At 37.6% G+C, this 26,843-nt stretch overlaps 1 protein-coding gene and 2 long non-coding RNA genes across 3 annotated transcripts in view; 2 read left to right on the forward strand and 1 right to left on the reverse strand.

Moving 5' to 3' along the window:
- Positions 1-26,843, reverse strand: part of SYT1 (synaptotagmin 1) — a 360,397-nt gene that overhangs the window by 23,195 nt on the left and 310,359 nt on the right. The window lies entirely within an intron of this gene.
- On the forward strand, positions 752-5,520 carry LOC106488578 (uncharacterized). The gene is made up of 4 exons (XR_001293232.2): positions 752-844; positions 2,343-2,428; positions 2,939-3,112; positions 4,834-5,520. It is a non-coding gene; the product is annotated as an uncharacterized lncRNA (long non-coding RNA).
- On the forward strand, positions 5,601-13,631 carry LOC106488580 (uncharacterized). The gene is made up of 3 exons (XR_001293234.2): positions 5,601-5,740; positions 10,615-10,726; positions 13,282-13,631. It is a non-coding gene; the product is annotated as an uncharacterized lncRNA (long non-coding RNA).

Genomic DNA, 26,843 nt, shown 5'->3' on the forward strand with positions numbered 1-26,843 from the left:
TCTCCAGCATACTGATTTCATTGTTATTCTTTCTCCTTTCTTGCAAAGGCTTTGCAGCTGCATGCTCTTATCAGCTCCAAGCACGCTGATTTCCCAAAAGCAAGTCTTAACTAGTCAAATACCCATGAACTATATGAACGTTACCAAACAAAAACTGTCTATAATGCAAGGAAAGTTGTGGCAAGATATTCCTATCCACCCCAAAAACCAAAGGAAGGAAAAAATACAAGTTCACAAAACAGACTGGTATCTTTTCTACTATTGCACTGCCCGCCACACTACTCTCACAGTTTGTATGGACATCATATGGACCCATGCTCAAAACCCCAACTCATACTCCGCAAACGTAACTTCTCTGTGGATCAGCGAGGGGTGCAAGATGTGAAACATGCTTTTTTACGGTGTTACACAACTCTGTGCTAGTCAGCAGTATGAGCCTGGAAGCTGGATTTCACCCTGGGGCCTGGGACAGCCCTGTGGCTGGAAGGGGTTTAAACTAAATTCAGGCTGAGTCACTCTGCAAGGTGAGGTGGTGGCACCCAGTGGATGCAATTGGATAACTCAACCCACAACAGCCTTGCTGCTAATTTGGGTTCATTTTTCTTTTTTAATGGGAGTGAGCAAGGAGGTTGCATTCTGTTTTCTCAGTTATGCTTGTGGCTATTAAGAATAAAAACGCTGGTGTGCTGAGTGGGAATTTAAGGACAGTATAGAACACTACTATTTGTTCCCTTTTATTCCAGATTATGGAACTTCTATCTATATTATTGATTAAAAAGAGACAAGAAGGGGATAGTATTTAGAGAAGACCCACTTTTTCACCAAGCTGATTAGATTCTTGATGGTAAGACAGTTATATCTTGTAATGAATGTTGCTCACCTATAAGGAAATATTGTTCAATTAAGAGTTGGTGTATAAGGAGTAATACAATGTTCACAGTGAAAGCTGCACATTACAAAGAAAAGCAAGCAATTTAGCAAAAAGATGTGAAAAATACAGCTTTCATACTGCTGTAATTTTCTGTCAATTAAATTTTCTTCAAATCAGCCAGAAATAAAGAAAAAAGGATAAAATATAAACTCCGAGTATTACTGGCACACTTTTGGTATCTCAATCAGATTTTCACAAAATAAAGACTTAAAGTGCTTTTGAAGCTTTAAAGTGAGCTCTGTTACATATATCTGCCTATGACCAGCATTTCAGATTTACCTTTCACTACCTTCTTCTCATTCTAACCACAGCCAGTTCCAGACAGCACTGTAACCAAAATCCACTGAAGCTTTTGAAAAACCCTGTGTTTTTCTGCTTCTCATGGAATTACCAGTGCTTTTGTTTCATAAACTTTTGAATTTGCCATAAACATGCCTTGGCTTCTTAAAATGTTGTCTTTCACCCAACCCCAGACTGTGAAAATACAGTACATTACAAAAAGATTTGACAGTTATTTAAAAAATACCTGTATACTCCAACTTTATATGCTTTACTTTTTGTAAGTAAAGAGGTGACTTTGCCAACCATTTCTAAAGGATTAAAAAGCCTGCTGTGTCATATCATATATCTTCACTCAGTCTCTAATGCAACCAGAGAGCACAAAGGCTGAGAGAAAACCTTTTATCATTTGCACTTATTGACTAGGCTAGAATACGGTATTAGGTACCTCAGAAACTTTTAGCTAAAACTTCTTTGCTTTGAAAAAATGGCTGATCTTGTAAGGGAAGGAAAGCAGCATTCTCACCTCAAAAGGTTATTATTATTACCTAGCGACCCAACACATTTTAGCGAAACATTGTTGGGGGCACTTTAAATAACAACCTATTTTCTACTACAGTGCTACAATACTCCAAAAGTTTTTGGATGTTCTGATCACTTTATACATCAGGATGAAAGTTACTTGGGGAGAGCTTTAGCTGCCTTCAATGATAAGGTCTCTTCTTAAAAAAAAAAAAAATCAGAAGTCAAAGGCAATTTAAAAAATAGCAGCTTCAATGAGAGTGAAAGACGGTGTTTCATTCTGTAGCTCTTTGTCCAAGCTGAAGGTGACCTTAATGTTAAGTAAGGACCTCTAGCAAAATGTCAGCAAAATCCTTTTCTCCAGACAGCCTCTTGGAAGTGCCGGTGCATCGTGGCTTTCACAAACTAGCAAGTCAGAATAAAGGCTGATATTAAACACTGAAGTAATGCCCCCAACTAGATGCCAAGGAGTTTGCAAAACAACCACATAAAATTATGCAATTTTATATATAAATTCATAATGTTTGCATATATGAAAATACATTTTGAAATTCTTTCTATTTGCTAATGGTTCCTGAAAGTTAGGTTTGCTTTTTGCCTTCTCTTTCAGAGTGAATCAGCATCAGTCTGTTTAATGACCATAGATAACCCACTGAAAAACTCTAGCACTGATATTCATGCCAGCAACCAGCTCCTGTAAGTACTGTATCATTAGAGAAGTGAGACTGTAAAATCAACTGTATGCAAACTTTGGAAATATTACACTGCTGCCAACTCCTGTGATTTTTATCACAGTCCTTGAGTTATACAGTATATTTCTTAAAGCCTTAGTTTCTTGGAGTAATGCTAGCACGTGAGATTTGCAGCTTTCATTTCAAATCAAAAATACATTTTCTAAGCCTCATGGCTAGAAGTAAAAGGTTGAAAGCATAGAGTCGAAAGCTCCAAATTAGGATTCATTTATTTATTTTTACTTAAAATGAACTTATTTTTAAGCCAAGACACAGAATTTTGAAAATCTAAGTTTGGCAGTACTGCTACTGTCCTCCGGTCATCAACAACATACTGTAAAACTGAGCCATTTGTGACCTTTTGTCTTGAGTGATCTCTTCCCACTTCAACCATTGTGAACATGCAGAGAAATAAACTTAAAAAGCATAGTCAAGGAAGCCTTTCATCAGTAGTTTTGCCTAATGTTTCTTCCAGGAAATTCGCAGAACTGAGTGAAGTCAGAATCAGCCAAAATAAAGTCTTCAGAAGGTTCTTGTTGGCGTCCTCCTTTGACAGAAGATGGTGGCATTAGTAGCATAAGGAACTGGGCAAAACATCAAAGTAGGCACAGGAAAACAACCAGAAGCATATTGGTTGACTCACTACCAGGTCAGTATGAATTCATCCTCACAGGTGTTCTCACAATTTTGCTAAATATTTTTTCTAGCTACTGTAGTCCATGTTACACTGTTTCTACCGTTGGGAGAAGATTTATCACTAAATTTCCTATAGCCCTCTTCTAGCTTTGAGTGTGATAGAAAGCTCCCTTGTCAATTATTATTTAGGTATTCTCCTGAGGAGAAAATAAAGCAATTTAGAAGACTTATCAGACAAAAGTAGGGTTTTGAAGTGCTGGATGCACCCCCCCCCCCCGCCCCCGCAGTTTCCACAACAAAATAGCTGTGCTGCCTAATTCACAGATGGTGCCTGTTTATTCTGCTTCAGTTTGGTTAAAATCAAACCAAGAGCTTGGGCAAGTGTGAAACAAGGGTGGCAAGGAAGGAGAATGGGACATAAGGAGCAGTTTATTCAGACTGCATAACCTGAGGCTCCTTATACAGCGAGTAAGGAGAGAAGCACCTTATTCTGAGTCACTCTGAAAGGACCTTATAAATGCTTATAAAGGGAGACAAGGGAAAAACAAGGCCCTCGTCTACAACGTGACTACTATCCTAAAGATTTCTGATCAGTCTGGTGTCCCTCATCCTGATGTATTGCACTCATGGGACTTCTGTATTTTATCACGCTCAATTAATAACATTGGATTTCTTGCCCCTGGCTTGTTAACATGGATTAAAGATTTGGACCACCTTAACCACAGTTCTCTGGCTTTCTATTTACGTGCAGACTGTAGAAGTTACCTAGCTTATGCCTGTTTACCTTGTGCTCTATAAAATGAGATCCACCTCTAAAAGAAACTTTGAGGGAAGAGTAAATATTCAAATCATCATTTTATTGCCTTGGGCATCTGACTTCCACAGAGGTTTGGCCATGATTACAACCTGAATCCAGACATTTTCTTCCAGGATTCAGTGCACAAGCTCCTTTGGTGCTTATTTTTCATCAGATTGGATGTTATTTGTATGTGAAAGCAAAGACGGCACATTGTAACCAGCCAATCTGATTTTTAGCATACACATGCACTATTTCACTAAATGATTACTTCATCAGGCTGGTATCTTCTAGCTGAGCTAAAGATGATCTTTTAGAAAGACACCAAACTAGATTTACAGACTTCAGGCTGCTCAGTTAGCTCATATTCTCTGTCTTTAAATTGCTTTCACACAGACTCCCTTGGGATGACTCTCTTATTACACATATTATCAACCCTCCTCATTCCTCTGAGGGGCTTTGATAGGATTTAAAGAAACCCAATGAACTCAAAAACCTCTTAATAGCTATGAGTACCTCTGAAACTGATATATTCTTTTCCTTCTTCATGTATTGATTCTGGAAGTTTTAGCTTATAATGGTGTGATTCATTAATAACTTGGTATTCACCATTTCACGCTAAGAATTGGAAATATCAGAGTAACACAGTTATTGCAGAACAAAAAGATTTGATTCAGTAATTTAAAATAATTATATAGTTAAGCTACATTATATAAAGCAAGACCTTATAGAAGGCTTCACAGCTATTACAAGTCACATATTTAAAGGTACATTCAGTTAGGTACAATGACAAAACTGAATATATTCAGCTTTGTTTAATGGAGATGACATCTCTCTTTCATATGTTGATCATAGTAACTTTTTCAAACAATGATTAGAAGAAGAACTGTAAAGGCTGTTGAAAAGCACAACAATTCTATCTTTGTGGTCCTCTATAGGTTTCGAAAAGACTAGATCAAAACACAATTTAAGTCATGGAAGAATTAATCGAATATAATTGGAAGATAACAGCGACCTATTCCCATCGAGACACAAAATCGATAAAACCTTTTGATTGCTTTGAAAAATGATGTTCCTCAAGAATTGCAAGAGGTCAGCTAGCTAGTCTTTGCATCACAGCTCCTGGGAGAACTATTTTTTTGTCATCTGAAAGAAAGGGGCCCCGGAGCTGGGTACCAAGACTTGTTTGGGCTTTTCTTATGAAAAAACAGAATGAATGAGAGATAGATAGAAGAAGTAGGGAAGAAGCATTGAACACATTGGTTAAGAAGATTACATAAGAGTGGAATAATTTAAGCGTGGTTAATCTCTAGTTGCTAATAAACTGCTGCGGACGGCACTTCTCTGAGAAGGAGGAGAGCTGGTTCCCTACTCCAAATGAAGTTTACGCTCTCCAAATGCCTAGTTTGAAAATCTCTGGCTGTGTTCTTTCCTAGGAGTAGAAACTTTAGTATTTGTAAGATCAGACAGCAGGTAAGTCAAGTTTTGAGGAACTTAAGGATTTTTGAGGAACTCAGAGGAACCAAGAACTAACCCTTTTTTCTAAACTGTTGTCTCGGCTTCCTAAACACTTCAGTGTAAATGATGTTATTTTCACACTGCTCTCTCATATAATGGAAATAAAAATTTCCTCATTCCACAGGCAGTGTCTGAGTCTTCCTCCCGCACGATAAAGTAAATCCGTGCTGTGCATGAGTGAGGCACCCCAGACTGGATTTACTGGCATTTAAAAATGCTGCACACAAAAACCCAGGTGAACAGAGAAACAAGAACTGGCCGAGCCTATTGCAGACTGCAGAGTAACGGCAGAGCGAGGACGCGGGCGAGCTCTGTGGCGTGCGCAAGGTGGGAGCCAGCGGCACTTTGGTTTGACTAGTGGCTCGGCACGACGCAGGCAAACGGGGCACAATTACAGCTTTTCTAAGGGCAGAAGCACGAGGCCCCAGCCAGTGCTCAGCAGATGGGCATTGCAGACCAGTGCCAACGAGGTGGTGTTTGCCCTCTGGTGAGGAATAAGGACCTCACTGTGCTGCGCGTGCAGATACTAACCAGCACGGCGCTAGCTCCCGTGATTTAAAACTGGTCACAACTCCCTGTCAGAATAAATGGGCGCGTTACCGTCATCTTTGGTGACATTTTATCTGTTCAGATAAGCAGAGAATTAGGCCAATAATGCCCTACCAGACTAAATTATGCAACTACTTATCTGTAAAGGTTATTTTGTTTTCTTTATAATGGAATTATCTCCACAAAAACAGTTATTTAGCCGCTTAGTTATAAAACCATGTAGGAACATCATGATGTCTATCATTAGGTTTATGATTGTCTTTCATTATTATTAATTCTAATAGTGCTATATAGTGATAATGAATCGCAACAGGGGCACTATTTCAGCTATTGTAGCACAGTATATCCACCAGACCAGAACAACTACCTGCTGCATTAGGAGAACTCTGACACCCTTTGTCTTTTTTCCTGTAAATTTTGTTTTGTTCCCTGTTTTATTTTCTCTGCTCTCAGCTTCCTAATGTAAGCAAAAACAAGTGAAAATATTTTCCTCTTTGATAAATGCCTTAGTGACATCTCAATTTGTATTTGTATTAGTCTGCCCCTTTCAATTCAGATCAATAGGCAGGTCCACTGGAAATGTCAAGATCAGCAAGAAGAAAGGCATATGTGTCGAAATTTGAGAAGTCTAGTCTAAACTCGCCATCTAACACTGAAATTACCAGGAACACTCCCGATGAAGCAACATGACATACTTAGTTGTTCAAAATGATGGGCTTAGCTATTTTTCAGACCTGAGCTCATTGCTCTGCATCTTGCTAAACTATTTACATCTGTGCTGAAAGAGCACAGAGCCACGACTTTGCAGTCTGGTAACACTTTACATCATCTTTCATACACAGCTACATGACTGAACAAGTCTTTTGCCGAACTAGGAAATCAGGTTCATGCTCATCCCTAGGCCAATTCCCTAATAATGATTTTCCATCTTGCAATCTGATGTTCAATTTAAGGACTGAGGAGAGATGAAAACTGTCTTTTCCCTCAAGAGAGTTTGTCTAGTTCAGATCTAAACAGCAAAAAAAAAATATGCTAGGAATGTACTGTTTTCATTTATATGTGAATAACTTTTTATTTGTTCCTTGTTTCTTTCTCTCTTGAGGATGATAGGCCACGTACCCTTCTGGCATCTGAAATCACTGTCATTATCTTGCACCTGGGAAGTCATTTACTGTTGAGACTGGCACCTCTTTTTTGTAATCTACTGCTTGTGCATATTAAGCCTGTTAAATACTTATACATTTGTTGAGATTCTGACTGCGTCAGCTTCATGTCTAGAATATGACTGCTTAGATCTAAAGTCAGTACTGATTTTAAAAAGCATACATCCTATAGATAGATAGCTTCTACAGTATGTAAGATGTAATGTAAATGCACAGTATGCACAGGGACAGGCGTTCTGCCTTGGTTTCCTATACCAGGTATTCTTTTCAAATTTTACAGTATCATGTCTTTGTTTGTAAGAGAATTTGCTAACGTGTTACTGACTGTATTTCATTAGTCCTAATTTTCTTAGCACATAATCTATCAGAAATAGTGCTCATATGACTGCGATCAAAATACAAACTCAAAATGCTAAATTAATAGGTTCTGTGAACATTACATTTCATTTTTCCTCAATTTGAATACTTAAGGACCTTGAAATCAAGCTTTATCATATTAGTCTGAAAGACTTAACCCTTGCGTTTAGCAGAAACAAAGAAAAAAAAGTAAGTGTTTGTCTTCTGTACTTTCACAATATTTTAGTTATAGCAAAACGAGCATTTTCATAGCCATTTAGAATGCTTTAAGTGGAACAGGGTAGGACAATTTTTTTTGAATGGTTAAAATACTCATTAATTCATGATGGTTCTCTACGCTAGGGTATATTAGTCCAAAGACTGTTGTTATCTTAGAAATTCTTGTGCTTAATTATTCTGTCCAAAGCTTCAGCTAGCTGCCATATGTAGACTCATGTTGTTGTCCTGTATTTTCTCACATATTTTGTACTCGCAGGTTTCTTACACAACAAGCACAACAGTCTGAACAAAAAAAATCCTAATCTCTTTCCTAATCTTGCTTCTGATAGTCATGTAATAATATGCAGTGCTTATTCTCTGTACTCAGAGGTCAAGTAAAGATGGTAATAATTCTAAAAGAGGATGTCTCTCTTTTCTTGGAAATCTTACCCATGTCTAGAAAATAATGACAAGAGCCCATTTTAGCTGTTGGCCATCTTCTTCATATACATGTTAGAACTAATGACTTGGGTATTTTGTCTTTTTCTATTAAATTATTCTTTCCTTTTCAAATTACTAGCACCAAGCTTTCAAGTTCTCTTTAGAGCTAACATTTTAGGACTAGAAAAAAAGTTTTTCCTGTTTTTTAAAATTCTTCTTTTGCAGCATATAAGCTGGAGCAATGCTCTGTTCAAACTTTGTTCAGAAATTTGCTTGGAGGCTGATTTTAAGATCATTAGAATTCTAGAAGGGGGTTATATATTCTAACATTAGTCATTAATATACAGAAATTTCCGTATTATTATTAGATTTCTTTCGACAGGTTTCATTTTCTGTGCACATAAGAGAATAAGAGATAAGACAGAATCCCTGCCCCAAACAGCCAGCAATACAAATACAGCCTAACACTATGAACATTTCATGTAAATACCATCTCTCTTCCATCTCACAAACTACAATCAGAATATCACTTTAAAGAATTTCTCTGAAAATATTCAACAATATGCAATTTTTTTTCCAGAGGTGGAAGAAATGAAGCCTAGTAATTAGCAGCACTTTACCATGAGTGAAACATTAAAAGTACCGCTTACTTTCTTTATGTTGAGTGATCACTTTAGTACTGAATGCAGAAAGAATGTAGAACAGTTAGAAAGGACAAATTTGAGGTAAGCAATCCTCTTCCTTTCAACCAAACATGAAAAGTTATATTCCTCTTTTTCATCTAACTGATACTATAACTTGCATGGCAATATTTACATAATATAGAAGTCACAATTGAGTCGCAGAGAAAGGCTAGTATTCACAACACTGCTAGATTACCCTCATAAACTGTCTCTCTATACAGTCTAACACAGTGGGATCCTGATCCATCACCAGGACTACTGTGCACAAATAAGCAGTAATAACATGATTGTTGCATTAAAGAATTATAGGCTACATTGTCAGGATAGTATCAATTAATATTGCATTGCAGATTTTGCTGTTTGTATAAAGACAACAAGATGTTTTTATTTTGCATTCTTCAACTAAGGTGTTCATTAGTAGCTCTCAGAGTTACGCTTAGCTTAATCCAACTTGGCTATACAATATCCACAATTGACGCTTCCCATAAATCAGTCTCTGAGGATACAAATCAGCTGTAAAAGGAGAACAGTCAAGCAATATTTCAGAGTTTTGGTATTAAATACCCTCTATACACAAAAATTAAGAAAAATATCGCCTGTGTAAGTCAGGAGAATGCCATTTGAGTAGCAGAAATAATGAAAAGTAAATAATAAAATGAATAATAAAAAGTAATACATTTCTTTCACACATGCCATGAAAACAGAATAAACATGATATATGCATTTGTCACTCTTCAAATTCTGTGATGGTACTGTACAGTAGGGTATATCAAACTAGAGTTATAATAGGTGGGTATAAAGTTCTTTAAAATCAAAGTATTTTTTTATGAAAAATGTTTTATTCTTTCACTCACAAGGTAATTTGTGAAGTGATAAAATTAAGATTCATCCAAAAATAATTGAATTGCGTATAAGCTGGCATCATTATTGGAGAAACCATAAAAATGAGAAAAGGAGGAAAACAGGCAAAAAAAATTACAAAAATGGTTTGCACAACTTTTCATGAAGTGTGCCACCTAGCCAGGAGAGATGAGAAAGCCTTGGTAATTACTGGCAATAGGAATGATTAGGACTGACCACTGAATAAAATGCTAAAAATTCGGTTCCTCTGAGCAGAAGAGACACTGCCCGCCACAGCTATGCTTCGAGTTACATCTGTGAAGATGTTGAGGCACCAGAGAAGGCAGTCTGCACACCTCCGCAACACTTCTGGTTAGCCTTAAAAATACCAGAAATTGCCCACGGGGCACATTTCTACCAGTTGCACATTACCATTGCCAAAAGTAGTAGCAGATTTCCAATATATACCCAACAACATGCTGAGCTATGCAGCACTTCCCTTTGCCCTAACTCCAGTACAATCTTTTCGTTTACCATGCAAGAGGCAACCATGTGGAACTGATTTTTTAAGTTGGATAATGGTGTAGTATGATACCAAGTACATGGTGGAAATGTGATTTTATCTACTGTTTTCCTTCTACTCCACAGACCAGTGATAGACTTTGGATTTCTGAACATTACTGAGTGTGATACAAATCTCATTTAAACATTATAGCACTCAGGAAGTTTGGTTATAGTCTTCATTTTTTATCCTGAATCAGAAATTTCCAATTGCTCAGTTGAAATACGGTCACTACTTGACAAACTAAGAGACTTTTACCTAACAAACAATCCTGCATCTTTGCTTATTAATTGAATGTGTACACATACTTATCCCATACACATGCACACGCCTTGCAGGAATGGCTGTGTATGATGTACAATGCTGATTTAATGTTGTATGAGGGAAACAACTATTCGTTTCTTACAGGCTGCCTTGGTTATAAGAACTACAAATTATTCTGATTTGGAAACAGTGTGGGAGCGAGGGCGGATGACACCTATTCGGTACCACCCCTGCAGGAGCATTACTCCTACACAAGGTATTAACATAGTAAGAAAAGCTAGTATTTACAGGTTTTTATTTACTATATAAATAACTGTACACTGTAGACTATTGACCAAATCACTAAGTGTAACAAGCTGGAATCCACGTCTCTGCTCACATATTCATTTGTCATAATTATGAGTCCCAGTTGCCATTATTCTAGTCTTATTTTTCTACCACACTTGCTCTTTTACTTTCACCTTCATTACTGTTACAACAGCGACAAGTATGCTGCCACATATGTATTCCAAAAAGTCTTAACATTACACGATTAATCATTTAAATCACTAAATGATCAGCTTCCTATTATTATTCTTATTTCCTACATCAAGGTCTGTGTATTCTCAGGTATGTATGACAGGCCAAATCACTGCTCCAGCGGTGCAAACTTCCTTATATAAACCTAGTGTGATTCAGTGACATTTGATCAACTGAAAAGTCTTTGAAAAATATTTTCTAGTCATTTGGCTAGATGCCTCTTTGGCTCATGCCCTTTACCACTACTGGGTGATTCATAGCTTCATATATCTGAGAATCAATTCAGTAGCAACTGCTGTTCATTTTCTACATTGAAGATATAGGACTGCAAATGATTTCTCCGGAAAATACAAACCCAACTTACACAATTTAAAAACACAGTGGCATTATGTACTCTTAAAAGGTTACAGCTACTTTAAATCTAAACTCATCCTAAGGCAAATCTTTTGCCTCCCAGAGGGACCCCCCCACAAGCAAAAGGCCGTCTTGCATACAGAGATCAGTGGGAGCTCCAGCGCTTCCAACCAGCCGAGCCCTTTAGACAGGACTGTGCCTCTGCAGCTTAAAATCAGCCAGAAGGCTAAAAACCAGTCCTGTAGTTTGGGGGGCACCTGGACTGTGCCCTCCAGGAATTCATCGTGAGGCTGCCTGTTCGATAAGGTCCTTTCTCACTACGTGTCCTCCAGTGAGGGAAGGGATTGAGGCCAGGCTGAAGGACTGCATGGCATCCTTCTTGCTGTTGGTTTTCTGAAGAACTTACATTATTGCCTCTTATTGCCTGACTAGAAGTATATTCATCATACGGCCAGGATATATTCTGTCCACAGCATGCGAACAGATAGGAAGGGGATACCAGCACTTTGGTCGTGCCGAGAGCATATTTTCAGTTGCATGATGGAAGAAAGACTAGAGTAGTTAAGCCCTGCTGTGCTCCCATAGCAGGTGAATAGTTCCTTATCATCGCTTTAAATTATAGAGTTGAGAGTATGTGAAAGCTGCAATGCAGTTATTTCTTAGTTTCCCATCTATTTTTATACTTCGCTTTCTAAATTCTCTTGTTACATAAACAGCGCTTATCCCCACCCCACTATTCAGCCTCCTTTATTTTGTCTGTCTTGTTTTTCACTTATTACTGAATCTTCTTGTTACAGAGTATTGTCATTTTTTGTAACTTTATTTTGGGGGGCTTCAAATACATGATTAATATTGTGAATGATTTCAGTTGTCTCTAAAAGCTTTCCTAGACTATCCATTTTATGTAGCTTAAATATTTTGGCTGATTTCAAAGAGTTAACAACTAACGGCTCCTGTTGCTGAGCAAAGTATTCTTTTCCAAACACATGCATTAGTTTGAAGAATAGAAATTGAGTGACAAACTCGTTCCATGCTTACATACAAGTAATAATGTAAGTCTTAAATATATGGATTTGAGATTAATCCAATCTACCTACTTATGTAATGCAATCAATCTATGTACATTTAAATATGTTTGTATCTTGTTATGGCACTTGGGTACCTCAAATGACTAAGATCTACCACTAAATTAATGATACCCACAGAGAATTGTCAGGCCCCAATTACTTGTGTGCTGCTGCTGTCACTAAACTGAGTAAATAGTCTGTCTGTGTTGCAGTACAGACAGTAGAGATGATGTATTGTAATGCAGATTCCAGTCCTGTGCATTAGCATAGCAGCTCAGTGTATGAAGCATTTTTGCCGTGCTAACTTAAAAGAGTCGGCTTCATTCCCATGTAATACACAACTAATAATTACATTGAAAAGCCTCCAGTTAAAGCCCTATTTGAAAGCTTTCCAGACCTGCTGAATCCCAGACAAGGAATGGTCAGTGTCAAGTAAAAATTAAATTAAAATGCATTTGATAAAAACCTTAATTAAAAGTGTGTCAGAACAAATACACCTCACTTAATGTCCTGAAACCCATTAAATTTCAATATGACAAAGTGCCACTAGGCGTGAATATCAGCGATTCAGTGTTGCTAGAGATTCAGTGCTGTTTTCCAAACGGCTCTTATTTGGCCTGCGAAGTGTCTGCCCTGGGATCATTCCCCTTGAACCCTGCGTCTGTAGCAGAGAGGAAAACTGGCATCTCAGAAGAGTTATCTCCAAAATGCCCAAGACTGCAGCCAGCCTCTGGGAGGTGGTAGAGAACAAACACAGATACTAAGCGTTCTCAGCTCCTGACATACAGGCTGTGCTACTAGAAGTATTTGCATCAGCTGTGAGCTTCTGGGGAGCTGGCAAAGACAAACAGCTATAACTATTGGCCTTCAGACCTTCCTGCACTGAGATTCAATGTGCACCTGAGAGGACCACAGGAGCCAGCTAATCCCTGATGTGGTCCCCGATTCTGGTCTGGTCTACATGAGAGCAACCTTTGGCGTCAACGTACCTGTCACCAGCAACAGTGATCCAAGACAACTTGAAAAGAGTAGACATTACACTCTCACCTCCCAAAAGGTAAACAGAATAAATCCCTACCAATTTCTCCACAAGTTTTCCCCTACCAATATGCTTTTTTTCTTATCTCAGCCTAATCGTAGATGGATCATACTTTTCTAGTCCTATATTTTGGTTTCTGAAGAGAAAAACAGGAGGACCATAGAATGTGATTTGAAAATCTACACTGCAAAACAACCACAAAGTTAAAAGAAATCAAAAGAAAAAGTATAATTAAACAAAATATTTTCCATTTCAAGTAGCGAGCAGATTGTTTTCATTCAGTTATTCCTCCAAATTAATAGACTAACACAACTGAAAAATCACTGCCATTTCCATACATTGTTATTTTTGAAAACACAGAGGCTTATCTTGATAATTGATTGATAGCAAAATATTGAATAATACAGGCCCCTATTATAAAAATCTAGCAGGGACATAATCTCCAAACCAGTTGCAAAACCCTCAGACAAGAAGCCCAGAAATCATTATAGCACAATATAATTAGTTTATGATTTTATCAGTGTGCATGTTGGCAGGAGTAAGAAAAGGACTGCTCTTCACAGAGACAATTCTATCACAACAAGGCTTACAAAGATATTAATGTAAAAGCTTCTCTTTGTCTGAAAATCCTTTGCCATGGCAACTTAAAATCAGCTGTTTCCAAGTGATTTTAAAGCTTAACCATCCTTCCTAACCTTTGAGCTGCAGACCTGGTATTTAAACTACGACTATTAAATCTTCCTAACAGGTGTATACATTATCTCTACAAAGACCTGCATGATGAGCAGGTCCATTTGCCCGACAGGGACAAGTAATCATCTCAGGTCTCATTCGTGACAGAAATTAGTGTATCAGAAATCCTGTATTCAAATCACTCAAACTCTTGCATACACACTCCCAGAATGGCTAGGGCATTGAGATAGTTTTTGCATTACAATGAAGCTTCTTTTCACTGAACTGTATTTTTGTGCTGCTTTGCACTTGCTGGCAGCATTGATCCTCTTATCGTCTTCAAGGATATCTGATAAGAATTATCTGATTCAATGGGAACTTGAGACAGTTTCAGCTACAGATGTACCAAAATTTACTTTGAAATCTACAGATGCTCTTCCATTCAGTCAGTGAGACTGAGCACATAGATAAGCTGAACAAAATCTATTACAAATTTGAACTAGAGAATTGTGTACCTCAGTTTCTGTGAATATAAGAAGAGTACATTTTCAGCTTTGAGTTTTTAAGCTGTGTTGGGCTAATGGCTCTTAGGCTTGCATATCACAAGCAGTGACTGTAAACAAGTTAACGGCCCTGCGAAAATACCCTACACTATGCATTTCGTAAGAAGTGCTTACCATTTTCTGCTCATACATTATATTCCTGATTCATGTTCAGATGATGGCAAGGAAGAATAATATCTAGAATTCTGCTATGTGGCTTTTGGGGTAATGTTTTCTGGGGCCTGAGCTCTTTTAGAACACCAAAGTGCCTGGAGATCTTAGTTAAGTACAGTCATGATACAAATAATATATAACATGGCCATATCTTCTCCAGGAAGAAAGAGATTTACACACAGTGAAGGATGTGGGAGAATCTCAAGGCTCTGGATCAAAGAAGCTGTGAATGCATTCAGAAAATTCATGACTTATTATTGTTACCACTGCCACAGTAGCCCTCAGAGGCCTCTTTCAGTTGGACATTGGCTCTATACTGTAAGAGGCAGCCCTGTTCCAGGTTAGAGATGATATGAGAGCAAACAAAGGCATATAGAAATGCTTTCCAAGGTCAAACAGCCTTAAGGCCCAAACCAGCATTTAGATGCATACAGAGATACACTGGCACATCTTAGGTACCCAAAACAGTAAATGCAAGAAGACCTTACACGGGCATGTGAGAGGCCATAGGTATCAGTGTTTTCTGGAAAAGTATTTCTTTTTTCTGAAGTGTCCAATGTTCTACCACTGCATGTTCCACTGAACACAACCATCTGCATTCCCCACATGTCAAGATGCCCTCACTGTCCCAAAACTTTAAGAGATACAGAAAATTGCACACTTGGATCCCTTTGGGAGGTAGTCTGATTGGCATGCTCAGTTCATGCTTAGCATGGGGAGAGAGTTTGTGACTGAGCTCTGCACAAAGCACAGCCTTCACAAACTCAGTCAAAAACGTAGTTGCCTATGGAAACAGAGAAGATGGTTCTGGGTTTTCATGAAAGGCACATGCACCTGGGAAGCAAGAATCCTGCTTCTGTTTCCTGCTCAATGGGAAGGAAGGCAATTCTCCATTTCCTCTGAGAATTTCCTAACCACCAAACTCTAGTCTTGGTTGCTGGTTAGGAAATCAAATCCTTTTCTGAAATCTGGGCACAAGTAAATGAGAAGGAAAGGCTCCTGCAGCAGGAAGAACATCTTGTAGGAAAAATCTTGACTTTGTAAACCAGTGGTTAGGACACTCAGATGGATGAGGACAGATGAAGATCTGTAGTTTAAGAGATTTTACACTGGTAGGATCATGCAAGCTTTCTACATTAGGAAGTTGTGAATTAAAACCCACAAAGCATACACCAAAGCAGTAACCACAACCTAAGATTTCTCTGACAGTTTCAGACACTATTACTAAATTAGTCGTGTTCCCATGGCACCCGTATCTCCACTGCCTCATGCAATTGAAAGTGCAGAGCCATGGGGAATATTAATATATAGAGACTCCCTGAGAACTGCTAGAGGTACTTCTTAGAGAAATATGGTTGAACTTTATCTCTTTAGGTTTTGTTTTGATGCCTTAGAAAATCAGAGTTCTTACTAGTCTAAGCTTGCCTTGAAATAATATTTTTATCATTTAGCACTATATTGACCTCCAGGAATCAGCTTTTTGACAGAGGAGCTCAAGGAAGTGCAATACATACGTTTTTCTTCTGCAAACTCCTTTTCAAATTTGGCTATCTAAGTCAAGATAGACAGCTAAATCAGCATGGACTCTGTTATTTCCCTATTGACTGCACATCCGAGAGACTCAGGTAAGCAGTAGCTTAAGCCCTAAAATCTCTATGAAGCCACAAGTATTAGAAAGAATTTCTTGAATTCAAGTCCTTTAATTCATAAACAAAACATTGACAGCTTCTCTGTGCTGTCAGAGCTGTGTAAAAGAGTTTTAAGGATAACTGAGACACCAATCCTCTGCTCCTCAGCTTAGGCAGGCTTGGCCTTGAACAGCTGACGCAATGAATATTTGGTCACTGTGACTGACTGAACTGGGAGAAACTGGTAAAAGTACATTTTAAGATGTATTTAAGAGCATAAGTACAGATGGGATTTGTAAAAGTGCATAGCTAAGTACCTTCCAGAGAACCACTGAAATCCCATCCGACTTCTGATTCTGTACCTCACAACACAAAAAGGACTTCAAAATGTGACCAGATGTCTATCCTCCTGTTTTTAAAATTCACTGTAATATTTTACTCAGCAATTTTCTTCCACAGTTAAGTGCAAAATTATTTATATATGCTTACTCCTTTTGTCTGTTAAAAATCACCTGCCTTGTACTATAATTGCATGCCACTTTTTTTGTGTATGCTAAACAACAAATAAAGATGTATCAGTGGCCTATTCATCTCTGGAAAAGAAAGAAATCCACCCACAGAAGTTCACTTTTATTGACTGTCCTTCTTTGAAATAAAAGTGTTAGGCAGAAGTTTTTAAATAAAGTTTGTCATTCCCTACATTTCTTTTAATTTATTAGCATGTTGTATATTGAGCTTCTTGCCCGTAGCAGAGAGTAGAATTGGACGTCTGATGTCAACATATGCTGTGCTGTCAAATGTGTTGATGTTAAGTTTGAAAATATGCTTTTGAGCCAACGTAAATGCTTCGGCTTACGAGAACTTTAGAGAGGAAAAGGCAAGCTTTATGCGGATTTAGTGTGGCTATTGAAAAGCCTGTGCTGTGCTACAGTGTTTTATGACCATTGTCAAAACCATAATGTGACTGTCTTTTAGCTTGCCCAAGTCTTTGGTGATGCATAGCTGGCATCTCTTGGTGTCTTTTGCCAAACCAAAATTTTTGCCATCCTGACAATTTGAATGTAATTTCTTTCAAATACTTTTCACTGGAATTATTTAGGCTTTTAACATCTCTCTGAGTATCATTATTTATCATGATAACCTGATTAAGTATCATGATAACCTGATTAAGTCATCAAGTGATTTATTGTTTCTTATATGCCCTATTTCTTTCACTCTGATTAGCTTGTGAGACAATCTCTAATCACAGTGCTTTTTCTTTTTAATATGGCTTGCAGACTGTTTAGGAATAATTGCTATTCAGGCTGATTTTATTCTCCCCATGTAAAAATTCATAGGGAAATTTCCGAGAAGAAATAAAAAACAGATGATAGACAACGTTCCTTCTCGTTTCCTGAAGGCAAAAAGTGGCATTCATCTAAGCAAAGACAGAGCAAACATCAAGTCAACACAAGGTGCTCCAGCAACAGGCCAAAACCTTTACTAAATCTGTGGCCATATATCTATGTTTAAACAAAACAACATTACAAAATCAAAATCTGAGTTCTATCACCCTTTACATGATAAAGTAGAAACTTCACCCGACGGAAATCAATGGGACAATTTGTGAATATGTCTCACTGGCATGTTGTGGAATAGTAGAAGCTAACTCTGTATGTTACAGACACTTTTCATTTCTAAAGATATGTATGTAATTTGAGAGGCAAGGAGGAAAACAAACATTCACTGTACACGGAAGGATAAAGCAGGCAGATGGAGAAAGATGGCTTTTAAACTTCTGAGAATAAATAAAAACTAACAGAGGAAAACATAGGTAGAAATATAAAACTGAATGTGAAAGTTTTGTGTATGACCACAACAATATCTTTCATTGAAACAACATTGGAATTAATACAGAACAGTATTATACCATATGGATGTTTGGATCTCTGCCAGAAAAACTGCACCATCTGTCCTTTTACCGAAAAACGGACTGAAATTATGTGTGATACAATAAGACTACCTTTCTTTTCAATATACCAGACATGGTACTGACTAGGCAAATACACTAAGAATAGTCTTGAGACAGTGCCTGCCCCCAAATCTGATCCAAAGATACTGAAGGATGGTTTAATTACTGTGTCATCCTTCAGAAAGGCAGGCCAGTGCCATAAAACTTGATCTTCATGAACGGGGAGTTGTCATTAGCCATACTGAGAAGAAGCCTAGAGCACTTCTATTTTCCCTTTGGCTGCAATATAACATTGTTAAAAAATGCAAGACAAAAAGCCCAAACTCCCCCACTTTTCTCATTATGCAAGGAGTACAATAGCTTTCTTTTGTCTATAGATGGCAGCACTATCAATTTACTCACTTCACCCTGTTATCAAACGCATGAGATAAACAGCCACAAACAGCATACAGAACACGCACTTATACAACGCATCTCATTTAGTATGCCTGATTGCTATAATATAAGTCAAACAAACAAAAAAACATTCCCCTAGGGTTCTTCACATTTGAAGCAGATTTCATGGAAATTTAACTCAATTTCAGGAATATAATTGAACTAACAATCTGTTCTCTCAGACAGGATGTCCCCTGCTTGATATTATGCAGGGCTGGACAGATGCCAAAGCAGATTTGAATGTACCTCAAAGCGCTGGTGAAAAATGACCGGGTTTTTCTAAAAGCAAGATGTGTGAGTTGGATAGGTCAAGTAGTAGCACTGTGGATGATGCTATTCTTCCTTTCCATTTCCTAACAGGATTCAAATAGGCTAAAATTGTAAACAAAAAGAAAATATAGCAAACAATGTAAACAAGAAAAGCCAAAGTGCTTATCTAGCAAATGCTTTGCAGAAAGCAAACCTGTATGCAAATACGCAGCAATGGAATGCTTAGGGACTGTGCTCTGTGCCCAAATATGAAGCCAACAGTCAAAGAAGCCAAAATCAGTTTTCTAAAATCAGGTCAGAGAGCAATTAAAACTAGAGAGGAGGTAATGGAATGATTTTGAGCAAACATACAGATTTTTAAAAAGTATTCATTTGTTTTAGGCAGAAACCAGGAAGAAAAAAAGTCTCCATGCAAGAAAATGAAAATATATTTAAATATGAATCACCACAGAATGTTTGTCACTGGGTTTGCAATAAAATAAAGTATATATATATATATTTCTGTTTATGTTCCCAAGGAAACAGTCTAGCAGATCATCCTGTCTTCTTTGTGTGTAAGTACCAGCCTGGTGACTGACCACCCCCTTTCCATACTTTTTTAGTATATTGGCCAGTGTCAGTCAAACTTGACAGGATCACAGGACTCTCAAGGATATTAAATTCCTACAAGCTTTGTGAAAGTAGATGGCCAGGTGGAATATGAGAGCCTACTAAGTATCACTATATGAGATGAAAGTTGCAACATGGTCTCACCTCTTATCATGCACCAGAAAATACATGTGGGAAAGAGATATTATGGGTGGAAAAAGGTTTCAATTGAAGCATGCATTTTATTAGATATCATAATATGCAGTCACACTCAGAAATTCAAAGCAAATTGTGCCTTTTCCACTGCTCAGAGAACTGCACTTTAAATTACCTGAGGACTACTGTTGGCCTTGGCTTTTTGCCAACTCTTAATGCAAGGGAATATTTCCCTAGTGCAAAATCTACCTCAAGATGAAAAGTTATGGTATCAACAGCATATACCCTGCATCTTCACAGAATCTGAAGTTGAGGATCTAATACTTAGATGTTACAGCAGTTGGTATTTTATAAAAATCATAGACATATTACCTACAGAAAGAAAAATGTGTGCTCGTGTACTTGGAAGAATAATCTGAATAAATTTCACTTATAAAACATGGATGATTGTCTATCCATCCCTTGGCCTGGATCCTCTTACAGTTCTCTGTTTTTTTATGAGAAGAATCCAAACCCTGGTCAAAAAGACTCAATCCATGCCCAAATTGGCCAGAAATAATGTCTTTCTCATGTCTGAGTCAATTTCTTGACTAATCGAGGTCAAAGAACTCACTCAGTTTAGGAAATCACTCACTCACTCTCCACAGAGACTACCAGAAGACAACGGCTGAGGAGCAGATGGAAACGCTGCTCTTGTTTTCCCAACCAGAAGCCAGATAGTAACTTCCCGAAGTACATGTTCCCTCAGCAATGGGGCACTATGGAAAGTCTCCAGGAACGGCTGAGCCAGTACTTGACTTTCACCATCCAGGAAAGAGTTTGATCCACTTCCCTTTAAGCTTGCTGTAGCTCCAATGAAAGCAACTTTGAATGACAACAGCAAGAAACCTCTCCCAGAAACAAAGCTTTGTTCCCACAGCATTCCAGATCCAGACCCCAAATATGTTATTTGTACAGTACCATACAGCTTATTTTTAATTAAATATTCCCCTCTATATTTTTTAACCATAAGGAAGCAGCCTGAATTAACTTAGCTGCCAACCAGCTGAAACAATTTGTTGTGCAAGACTTGCTGATGCTGTCACATAGTTACATAAGCATTTCTTCACATCCCACATAGCCATGGCTTCTGAACTTAAAAAACCCATCATGTTGCATGCTTTCATAATCACCACTTTTAGCATCCTTCAAATGTTGACAACCATGTGATGGTTTACTGATGGAAAACAAGCGATACAGCCGAGTACCCAAACTCAGCTTCCTGGAACTTACTGCATGAACATATCCCTCACGACAATATTATAAAAATAATGGCCCCAGAGCCAGCTGTTCAGGAATTAAAATTTGGTTCTGCCTACTGTTAAATCATGCACAGTTTTATAATGTACATCTGCAGCTATATTTGGTTTTCAACAAACCTAAGGGAGAGTATATTGTGACAGAACTCACAATACAGAGCTAACAAGTCCTTTCTACTTTCCCCCAAAATATAAAAAAACCACTGAGTTTTGCAGTGGGTGGGATTCTATACGGTAGATTTCCTTTTACCCATGTTTTGCAAGAAAAATTCTAAATATTATTCATCAAGCATTGGTCAATTGTGTCAGATAATACTTGAATTTTGCAGTCATATAAGGAAATTTACGTCTGTTGGCATATAAACTGGACAGATGCTACGTGATCTGTGCTTTATTTCTGTCTTTCCTTAATGAGAGTTATATATTTTACTCTATAATAATTATTACATTAATATCTAATGTGATTGGATGCCACAAGAAAACCCTGCACATAAATATTTTGATTTAAGACAAGTGAAAAATGCTGCTATTTGTAAATTTGAGGCAGCTCAGCAGAAACGAAAGAAATTCGTGCAGGGAACCAGCAATAGCATATTTATCAACAAGACAGAAAAAAGACAGCATAATAAACAAAAAAGGAAGACAATCTTAATCTTCTCCTATGGAATAAAATCACTGGACTAACAACCATAAAATGTCAGAAGGAGATTTTTGCTTCATAATGCCAGTTTTGCTATCGCATTGTATTATTGATAGATGTATCAGTTGAAGGAAACACTTCTGGCACCATTTTACCAAGAAGACTGGTATACTGAAGAAAAAACACATTTTTTAGTTTAAAAACAATCATAATCTTAGGGGAGGAAAGCAGATCACATTACTCTTTTAGCTTGGCTTAGCAAAACCACCTTAGCTGTCCAAACAAAACTAAGTGTGTAAATAAAGGTCTGGCTTGCGCAGATAACCTCACTCATACTTGGTCTTGTCTTGCCCTTCAATACACCTGAAAGTGTCACAGAAATGAGACACATACAGTTGACAATAATATGCTTAAGGAGCTCAATTGTTCAATTGAAAAAGAAGATCTAAGACTACATAATCATGATACAGAAGTTCCTCACGATGACATGATACCTGCTGCGTTGACTTCTACAGCTAGCAGAGAAAAGTGCAAGAACCAGTAGCTAGGAATTAAAGCCAGACAAATTCTCACCTCCACCACCACCACCACCACCAAACTTCTTTACAGGGGAAGAGTGGCATTTCTACACTTTACTCTTCCACCTTGTCAGCAGTCAGTTTGCAGTTAATCAAAACACTGCAGCTCACTCAACTAGAATTAGGTGGCTCTAAGACAGTACGGCCTGTGTTGACAGACAGAAGCATGGCCCAAGTGCTGGGTTTTCTACCACATTTATAGGATCATGGAATGAAACTGAGGAGTAAAATATTAGGAAAGAGAATACCACTGAGATTCATATTATTCTTCTGAGATACACAAGAGGCACGATAAGGATATCTGAATCTTGGCACCTGAGTCTCAGTCAGCGACCAGATTGCTTCCTGTTACTTACGGAAGGGTAATGGGAACTTTTCCTCGATTGGGTTGATAGAAGAAAGGGCAGGACTGGACATTTTACCTTCAGTTAGAAAGTTTTGGAAAATGAATTTTGGAATTGGTAATGGGAAAAGGTCTTTTTCATTTTTGTCAAATGATAAACATCTTGTAGCTGCCAGGGAAGAGCTCTACTTGTCAAATTTGTGAACAGATTTGAACTATCACCCGTAAAGTGTATAAGTAAAGTAATGATACTGACAAACTAGAAACACCTTTCTTCCTATATTTCTCATTAAAATAAAGTATACATTTGCTAGAAACATCACTTTATCTTCCTAGCTGTATTTTCAGCCCAGTGTACCAGATGAGGCATGTAGTTCCCTTCTTTGCTCACTTCAGGGACATTCCAGGATCAGGCGTCTAATTTGTGAAATGTTTCTTTCTGTTGAGATGCACACACAAAGCAGTTACGCTTTGGAAACAGAGCCACAAGGCCTACAAGATGTAACCACATAAGAACTAGTAGAATCTAATTGCCTTTCCTGCCCATGAGGGATTAAACAAAGAAAAATGCACATGGGATTTGAAGTTTGATTTTAAGATTTTAAGATTGCTTTAAGATTGCTTTAAGATTGCTTCTCTTCCTTCAGAAAGTCCTACAAACTCCAAACTTCAACTGCACAACAGTGCTAATAAAATGCTTGTGCTGTCTTAAGAACCTGTATGACTTTACGTAGTCCTAAAAAAGAAATACTCTCAATCATACTTTTCAAGCTACTTTTAAGCACTGATCTAAACGGTATTTATAGAGATGAAAAAAGTAATTTTCTTTTTGAGTTCTTATTTTAATTTTTTCTTCTAACCCATTAAAAAAATGTAAGAAATAGGCTGCAATTTTCAGAGAGTAAAAATAAATTAAACTTACTTGTAAGAGAACAACTCTGACTAATTTCCCTAAGGACTCCCGAATCTATCTACAGTATTTCGACATCTATTTTACAGCCACTCATATTTTTATGAAATTCTTGTAGAGCTTGAAAACTTAAAGTATTAACCACCTCATTTTCATACAAGTTATTAACACACATGTCTTCACACTTGCTTTGGGAGCTGCATAACCAAATAAAACCACTATAATTTAAGTAGAAATAAGCGTGCACACACACACACACACACACACACACACACACACACACAAACAAAATGCATTATGTAGATGTGGTTATTCAAATAAAAGAATAAGAAGTCCTCCTGCTCTCTGTTTTGGAGAAGGGCTGGGGGGAAATCAGTGGCAATGCTAAAAAATTATGATTATTGGCTGACAGAGTCCACACAGCTAGTTGCTGATCTGCTGTACCTTTGGTCAGCGTGGATGACTTAGGAGACATAAACATACAACTAGATTTCTTCCCTTTCTCAAATCAAGCAGCTACTCTATGATGATTCTGAATGAGTCCAAGCATTTTTTTTGGCACAGTGTTTGTCCTAAGGTTACTAAGGTTTCTGAGAGCAATGCTTGTACAGACTTCATTGGTAATTAGTTAGTACAATCTCTTTTTCCTCATTTTAGGCATAGCAGGAAAAAAAGAGCAGAACAATTTGACTTTGCTTCTTTGTCGGAATTGTCACATTTGATGGTTCATTTAATACAATATATTATTGTGTGCAGTAGCATATGATTCTGTGCAAAATCTGTACTCACTCCCCAATGGATAATTACCTGACAGCTCCTCATAAGAACCCCCAAAATGCCCTGAAATAGGAGAGTTTATGTATCACCTTTTAACATTGCTTCTATGATGAATACCTTGTCATGCTAAATCCCTTTTAACTTTTAATTTTGGAATTACCTTCTTCAACTCTCAACTTGAGGAAGAAGGTAATCTGAAGTCAAAGATGCAAGCTGGGATTAGAAGAAACAACTCTGAAAGACCTTATTTACCCCTTGAAAGAGGACCATTTCAGACAAGAAACCCCTTGTCACTGCCCAGTATGGGGGAAGATATCACCAACAGGAACGTTCATCTGGGCAGCAGAGAGAGATTTTAATATGACAGAGGTGTGAGGACTGATTCCATCACCACTGTAGGAACACAAAATGAATTTGCTGTGATGCTGTGAGACTATTTTGGAAGCACTGGAGAGGTGCATTGCTGTTTCAGCCACCAACTGTTGGAAATTCTGCCAGTGAGTGAATTATAGTAGAGATATTGTAGAAATCCTCACTTTAACTAGAGATCTTAAAATATTTGTTGGTACTGATCTCTGCTGGATTCTTTAGGATTAAGCTAGTTGTAAATGCAGCTGTTGCAGTGGTGTTTGTTTTTTATTTTTAATTTTGTCTTTTAATAAGGCTGTTTTCTTTCCCCTTAACATTCACTGAATTATGCTTACAATATGGCTTATATCAAGGCCATGGCACTAATAGTGTATTTCTCTTCCCATAATATTACGTTCGTGTTAGCTAGCTTTTAAGGTTTCTTCTGTTTTAATGAAGTTATTAAAGTGAATGCTCTGACCTGCATAATTCATGAGCATTCACTCTCTCTTCAAAGATCTGTTTTCTAAACTATTTTTTATTTTTCAATGACATTCTTTTATAAGACATACAACAAAGCCCTTTGAATTTTAATGCAATATTTAAAATAAATATGTAATTGCAGAAAACTAGCTTTATTTCTGCTGTAGTATTATTTGGTCCCCAGAGGTGGTTCTGGCTTATAGTATTTGCTTGGCAGATACAAAGAAGCGCTGTGTATTTTCTATTTATAACTCATAAATATTGAAATTAGCTTTCACACATAATGGATGGGACTGTGGGCCACGTTCTCTTCCATGGCAGCATCTGCAGCCTTCTGCAGAAGGAAGATCACACGGATCCTATCACAACTCTTTTTGCAGTTCTTCCTTAGCATTAATCTGGCATAAATAGGTGCGGTTTAGGGTCTGTTATAATCTATGCTACTTGGCAACAGTTCCCAAGGCAATCCTTGAACACGTGCCTGCTGGGCCCTCTCCTCCCCGTCGAAACTTGGGGTCTGACCAGGGGAAATGGTGAGAGGCAACATTGCTAAGGAGATAAGGGAAGAAAAAAAGCTTGCTACTAGGATACATTCCTGCTAATTAGACTGACTAAGGGCTAAGCATATTAAAATAATACACATAAAATAAAAACACATTAGTTTTCAAAGTTTTTTAGAAGGAATAAATCATTTTGAAATTGATCCTGAAAGGATGATAAGCTATTTCAAGGCTTACACTTGTTATCAGCTACTAAAAAGCGAAACATTTCAGATATAAAACAAAACAGTATTTTGCCAGCAATACATACTGCCACTGGAGTTCTTAAGACAGTGCTTTAAGCCAAAGGGCCTGGGGAGCTAAACACCCATAACAACAGTCTGCTCAGGTGCCAGCCCCAGTCGCTTCTGAAAGTTCAATGGCAGAAGTTTTTCAATGTATTTGGGTAATTTATTTCAATGATCGGCTCAGTCAAAACAGGCAAAGCTGCTGGAAGTTAGAAAGAGAGAAAGCTTCTATTTCCTTTCTGGAATAAAAATGAATCCAAATGCAAGACATGACTAAATGCATGAAAAGCTACAGAACTGTCTGCATAAATGTGTATTAATATTGGGAATCTTCCTATGTAATGAAAAGGAGAAGCAAATTTATTGCACAGACTGCATTTAGTTGCAAGTCAGATGTGCTAAGGATTAAATGACCGGTTTTTCTTTAGAAAATAAGTAAAAGTGACAATTACAAAATAAGATTAAGATGAATTTAAATAAAAGTTTCATACTTGCTCAATTAAATCAGTAACTGAAATCACCGCCACTCTGATTTAAATGAATATCTCATAGGGGAGATGCAGATAATTCTTGCTGTCTTTCTGGAACAGAAGGGATTGTAAACCTGAATAAAGTATCACAAGGCATAGACAACCCTTGTGAACTTAATGGCATTGCTGAGCAGTGTTGTGTCCTTCTGGAGAAATTAGTTGGACTTTGTCTTTATGGGCTGTTTGTAGAGATTAAACTGCAAGCTGGTTTTGAACTCTTTCAGTTTTGCAAATCGTCTAAATGCAATTAAAAAAAAGAACCCACAATTACTTAGGAGTCTAAG

Source organism: Apteryx mantelli, chromosome 1 (genome assembly GCF_036417845.1).
Source record: "Apteryx mantelli isolate bAptMan1 chromosome 1, bAptMan1.hap1, whole genome shotgun sequence".
In the NCBI taxonomy this organism is placed as follows: Eukaryota; Metazoa; Chordata; class Aves; order Apterygiformes; family Apterygidae; genus Apteryx; species Apteryx mantelli.